We start from the raw sequence: 6,328 nt of genomic DNA, 5'->3' as shown, positions 1-6,328 counted from the left end.
AATTTGATTTCAGATAGTCAACATAGTTTCGTCAAGGGCAGGTATTGTCTCACAAACCTCATTGAGTTTTTTTTGATAATGTGACAAAGCATGTAGATGAGGGTAGAGCAGTTGACGTGGTATACATGGATTTCACTAAATCCTCTGTTAAGGTTCCATGTGATAGGCTGTTTGAGAAAATGCAGAGGCATGGGATTGAGGGTGATTTAGCCATTTGGATTAGAAACTGGCTTCATGAAAGAAGGCAGCGAGTGGTGATTGATGGAAAATATACAACCTGGAGTCCAGTTATCGTGGTGTGTCTCAAGAATCTGTTCTGGTACCACTGCTGTTTGTTGTTTTTAAAAATAACTTAGACACATCATAGGTGTATGTATGAGTCAATTTGCAGATGACACTGAAGTCGGTGGAGTAGTAGACAGTTTGGAAATATGTTACAGGTTGCAGGGCGTCTTGGATAGACTGGAGAATTGGGTTGAGAGCTGGCAAATGGACTTCAATGCAGCTAAATATGAGGTGATGCACTTTGGGAAGAATAACAGGAAGGCAGAGTATTGGGTCAATGGAAAGATTGTTGGTAGTTTGGATGTGAAGAGGGATCTTTCCGTCCATGTGCATAGATCCTTGAAAGTTGCCAACCAGGTTGAGAGTGCTGTTAAGAAGGCATACGGTGTGTTAGATTTCATTTGTAGAGGGATTGACTTCCGGAGCCACAATATCATGCTGCAAATATACAAAACGCTCGTGCGGATGTATGTCGGGAAGAATGTGAAAGCATTGGAAAAAAGTGCAGAGGAGATTTAAATTAGATTGCCGACAGTGTGGAAACAGACCTTTCGGCCCAACAAGTCCAAATCGACCCTCCCAACATAAACCCACGCAGACCCATTCTCCTATATTTTCCCCAGCTCTTACACCTGGCAATACGGGCAATTGAGCATTGCCAATTCATCTGAACTGCATATTTTGGGACTGTGGGAGGAACCGGAGCAAACCCACGCAGACACAGGGAGAAGGTGCAAACGCCACACAGACAGTTGCCCGAGTCTGGAATTGTAACCGGGTCCCTGGCGGTATGAGGCATCAGTGCTAACCAGTGAGCCAGCATGATGTCTAGTCTGGAGGGAAGGCCTCATGAGTAAAGGCTGAGAAACTTGGGTCTGTTCTCATCGGAAAGAAAAAGGCTCAGACGGGATTTGATAGAGACATACAAGATTATCAGAGGATTAGATGGGTAGACATGAAAGTCATTTTCCTAGGATGATGACGTCATCTTGTACAAAAGTACTTAACTACAAATTGTGATGAGTTAGATTTGAGACAGATGTCAGAGGCAGGTTCTTTACTGAGACAGTGGTAAGGGCGCGGGATTCTCTGCCTGCCAGTGAAGTTAACTCAGCCAGATTATGGAGATTTAAACAATCCTTGGAGAAGCACATGGGTGATGATAGTATTTTGCAAGGGAATGAGCTGAGATTAGTTCAAAGGTCAGCGCAACATTGAGGGCCGAAGGGCCTGTTCAGCGCTGTATTTCTCTATGTTCTATGTACTATGTCCTTCCCCACAGTAAGCGTCCATACAAAGCACAGGTTTCATATCTCCCCCATCTCGAGCAGCACCAAACAGAGACGGGCTTATTGATTTTTATGGTGTCCCAGTACTCTTCGCAGACTCCTCTTTGCCCTTAATGTATTTATAAAACCAGTTATGACTGACTTCAACAAAGCAGCATGCTGCAATTGAGCTAAGTAGAACTCAAAACTACAATAGACCGATTCAAATTCAGACGTGTTATCCATTACACCACAGGGCCGACCCACCGTCGACTTCCTCTCATCTTTTCCATATGTAATGGAGACATTTATATCAGGGGGATACAAGATTACCAAGGTGAAGAACCAGTAAAGATAACTAACGTCACTGCTTTAATTAAATACGTCACACTTTATGAAGCAGTGACTTTCACTGTCAAATTGTACACATTCGTCTTCACGTGCCTCCTTCAGTGTTGCCTGCATGTCTGCTGGACGTTTCCATTGCAGTATTCACAGTCACTACGCGATTACATGATCCACTCAATTGAAATGTACTTTCATAATCTGAGTCATGGCCTCTTCCTTTCAAGACCCGGAACATGTTCAGCGAGAAAACTCTGGTCATTTCTAGCCCGGGATCTGGAATCAGACGAGTGTCACGACACCCTTATTTGTGCTGCCTGCTCACCGGAGACCAGCGCGTCAAAATGAGGCCCTGTGACCACCAGCCTATTCTGTGCCTCCCTGCAGTACATCTGCTGAACAACATCAGATTATCACATCTCCTCTTTCTTCACATTGAAATCCAGTGCGATAATATGAACTTTTTCGAAACTTGGAGTGAGCAACTTTGAAGCTGAAGTTTGTAATGGAGTCAACGACAGACAGAAGAGTGTCTACAAGTCAGTTTGTAAGTTTTACAGTCAGCATCACAGGAGGTCCCTGTTCAGTAGTCCGAGTTTGCATCGCACAGACCTGGATATAATTCTCACTCACGTAATGAAGATTTATTTCTCTTTTTTGTGAATTATTAGAATTAAAATTCTTGCTTGAATGCAGAGCACACACCCAGATCCTGCCAGAATCGGTCAGTAATTGCTTCCATCCGTATATAATGACAAAGGCAGCAGATACACGGGAAACGACCACCACTCATCCCCCTCCAATCATATCACCTTTCTGAATTGGATGTATCTCGCTGATCCTTCAGTGTCGCTGAATGTAAATCCTGGAAATTCCCCTCGAGCGGTATCATGTCTGTGCTGAGGAGTTGAAAGCTTGAGGAAAATAATTCATCCCCTCCATCACTGTGGTAATTCTGGATATGCATTGAATCCTTTCCCATTGACTATAATCCAGGAATCCGTTTCGAAAAATTAAAGGTTCCTATCAGACATCTGCAATCGTCTGGAATAAGTTGAGACGTGGACGAAGATAGTGAAATAAAGTGATAGACAATGATGCCTGGGAGGCATAATGCAGGAAGTGAGCGCGGAACAGATGGTTGCAAAACTCAATGTCGGTGCCAATGCGTCAGCTTTTACTGCCCAATGTTTAGACTTACTTACACATTACACCTAGTCAATTCACCACAATGACCTTGTTCCTCTTGATGTGATGTCCCCTCTGTATGTATTAACGTGGTTCATGAGCCCCGATAGAATGAGCACATCCTCTTTCTCCTGTCACTTTAACCAGGTGAAAATACCAGTTTTAAATGAATGCAAGAAGAGATTATGTTTTTCTGTGCCTATTCAGTAGAGAATTTTCAGCTGTAAACTGTTTGTATTTGAAAATTCGAGGATCGATTGCAATCCTCTGAGAGCAACATTGATCCGAAAACACATGTCCAAGTACTGTGAGGAAGTGGTTAGGCAACTCCACATATGGTTGAGTAAGGGCTGTCTTACTGTGGCGCCGTGGCTTAGTTGGTTAAAGCGCTTGTCTAGTAAACAGGAGATTCTGGGTTCAACTCCCAGCGGTGCCTACTCGTTGCGTTCATATTTGGGCTTGGTGTTTCAAGTCTTTGCGAAAGTAACTCAGCATCTTGAACTTACACCCTGTTAAGATTTAGTAATCCAGGTTACGTGCCAGCAGTAAATGCCATGTTTTTTTATATATTCCGAACTATTACTTATGTCTGTGGTTTCTTTCCATTATTCCACAAGCACCTCTGCTTCTCCTCCTCTTTTATTCCCCCTCCTTCATTCCCAGTTAGGTCGGAATAACGAGATGACGCAGGAGACGCTGCAGATTTGCCGGGGAATTTTGTGGTAATGGCAGAGATACCACCAGGTGATCACTCTCATTCTCTGATGTCACCGTTCATACATTTAAACCAAAAATATATACATCGTTGTGCTTCTTTATTTGTAGTGTAATTGCTTTTTTTCCTGGTGGATGAGGAATTCTATTTTGAATTCGAAACAGTCATAATTGTTTGAGGAAGAATCGTCGCCTTGCCTGGTTTGAAGTGACAGACACCTTATCCAGAGAATGTGAACTCAGTTCACGCAATCCAGTCAGTGGGCAAAAAGCCTCTCAGCAACTGCACACTCAAATTGTCTCGAAATGTCAGACTTTTCATAGAGCCGAAATAGGTAAAGAGCTGTATGGACAGGCAGAGTGTCGGAGAATGTGTAACAGGAAGAGGGTGAGATGGATGCGCAGAGACAAAGAGAGACGTATGGAGACACATGCTGAGTTAGACACTGTAATGACCAATTCTCCATTCGAAATTGTTGCAAGCTGAGAGAAAGGAAACGAAAGAAGGCAATCATTTAAACACAGCCTTTCCCCAGCTGAGAGAAACGGAAACAGCATTATAGTCAATAAAGTCCTTTTGAATTTGTAAAGGTGACGGTTGTCTGTCATTGAGATATTTTGATAAAAATCCTGATTCAATAGATAAAACTGATAATTTTCCCAGCATCATAATGTAGAAAAGTATAAGTAACGGCTTTCTGTCGATCTAAAACTTTAACTCAGTTTTTCTCCACGGATTCTGTCAGGCCTGCTGAGTTTCTTCAACAATTCATGTCTTTGGTTCAGATTTACATTATCAAAGAAAAATTAAAATCAATATTCTGTTGATCGCTTCATTTTTAAAACCCATCAGAAAATAAAACTGGTTACACTCTCAGACACAAATATACACTGCACCGACTATGCACATGCAAACAAGCAAAACCACTTTCAAATTTAGGCCGTCGCAGACCCAAGACCGAACGTCACAGTATTGTATTCGAGTCCAGACAACGCGTTGGGAATTCACGTTTTCGCAACCTGCCAAATGCACAACTGTCAAATTGACTGGCTGTAACAACAAGCTCCATCGAAACAGCCTGTCCTTGGCAGAGTGGGAGCGGGAGAATAATATTGATTAACAGATGCGTTTTCAACTACAAATTCACTCTGTCATCACGACCACGTTATTACATCTCAGGAACAGTACCTGACTGTACCGCACCTCAGCAGAAAGTGATAACTAGATGCTGGAGATCAAAGTCAATAAGTGTAGCACTTGGAAATCACAGCCTGTCAGGTAACATCTGAAGAGCGGGGAATCGACGATTCAAGCATTCCTGATGAACATCTTGTACGCGAAACATCGAATTTCCTGCTCCCCGGATGCTGCTTGATCAGCACCACACTTTTTGACTCTGTTCCCACCTCAGCTGATCTGCTTCGGAAAATTGAGGATGAACTTGCCAGCATTCAGTTTGAATTTTCTGTCACATGTTTGACAGCTTGCAACATTCCATTCCTCATAAAACTCAGATCATTCAAATTACTAAATAAATATAAACTGTGGATGCAGGAAATCTAAAATACAAGCATAATTGCTGGAGAAACTCTGCATTCTCTGAGATCAACTGAATATTTGAATATTAAGCTGTGAACTTGAAAAGAAAATGCTGCAATTTGATAACTACAACACTTCGTTTCTCCAAAAAAATACATCATGAAATGCAGTGTTTCGATTAGGCTCTCACCGTCTCAAGTGCTGATAGGAGTGGGGAAATAAATGTTGCCCCAGTCATTGCTGAACAAATGAATTAAAAGACTTATTGCGTTCCTAATCAGTTGCTACCCCGGCAGACCATGTTAATGTGATTCACAAAACAGGACAGCCAGGTCCCTCGGTATTTCAGAGTCCTGTAATATCTAATTTATTGAATGTTCCTGCGAACATCAAATTCTCCAATTCATACTGCATTGGTCAATATTTTGCTCACAAGCTTCCTCATCTCGACATCACTCATTTTCTATATCCCTAACGTTCTCTTCACGGTTTACCTTTCAAACTATTTTCCCAAATACATGCCCTTTCTTTTTTAAATCGAAGACTAAGCTGAGATGATGTCTTTTGGAAATCCAAATATCTCTCTATCACACCTTGTCCCTTGTTTAGTGTGTCCGTGTGAAACGCGTTAAACCTGTGCCCTCTCGTTTTGAATTCCACCATCCTGGGTAAAAACAAGGCCTAGGCCAGTCACCGATCCAACCCCAATCATGATTTTATAAACGTCTAGAAGTTTACATACCATCCTGGTACACTGCTGGGAAAAGCCCCTGCTCAAACACTCACTCCTGACAACTCAAGCCCTCTCGACACTGTAACATCCTTGTAAATCCTTTCTGCACTCTTTCAAGTTTTAGAATATATTTCCTGTTGAAGGTGATCAGAATTGTCAGCAGTATTCTAAATGTGGCTCCACTAATGTTCTGTACAGCCAGAACATGACGTGAACTTCAATAATCAATGTTCTGACTAATGAAGGCAAGCGTGC

The 6,328-nt window shown here is 42.3% G+C and overlaps 1 non-coding gene across 1 annotated transcript; it reads left to right on the top strand.

Annotated features, from left to right (window-relative positions):
* The first annotated feature begins 3,448 nt into the window (after positions 1–3,448).
* Positions 3,449–3,522, top strand: trnat-agu (transfer RNA threonine (anticodon AGU)). Its single transcript has one exon. It is a non-coding gene; the product is annotated as a tRNA-Thr (tRNA).
* Positions 3,523–6,328: the final 2,806 nt, after the last annotated feature.

This window comes from Chiloscyllium plagiosum, unplaced genomic scaffold (assembly GCF_037043375.1).
Source record: "Chiloscyllium plagiosum isolate Xiang-an unplaced genomic scaffold, Cpla_swu_hap1 HiC_scaffold_18, whole genome shotgun sequence".
Lineage (NCBI taxonomy): Eukaryota > Metazoa > Chordata > Chondrichthyes > Orectolobiformes > Hemiscylliidae > Chiloscyllium > Chiloscyllium plagiosum.
This window is presented reverse-complemented; position numbering and strand designations above follow the sequence as displayed.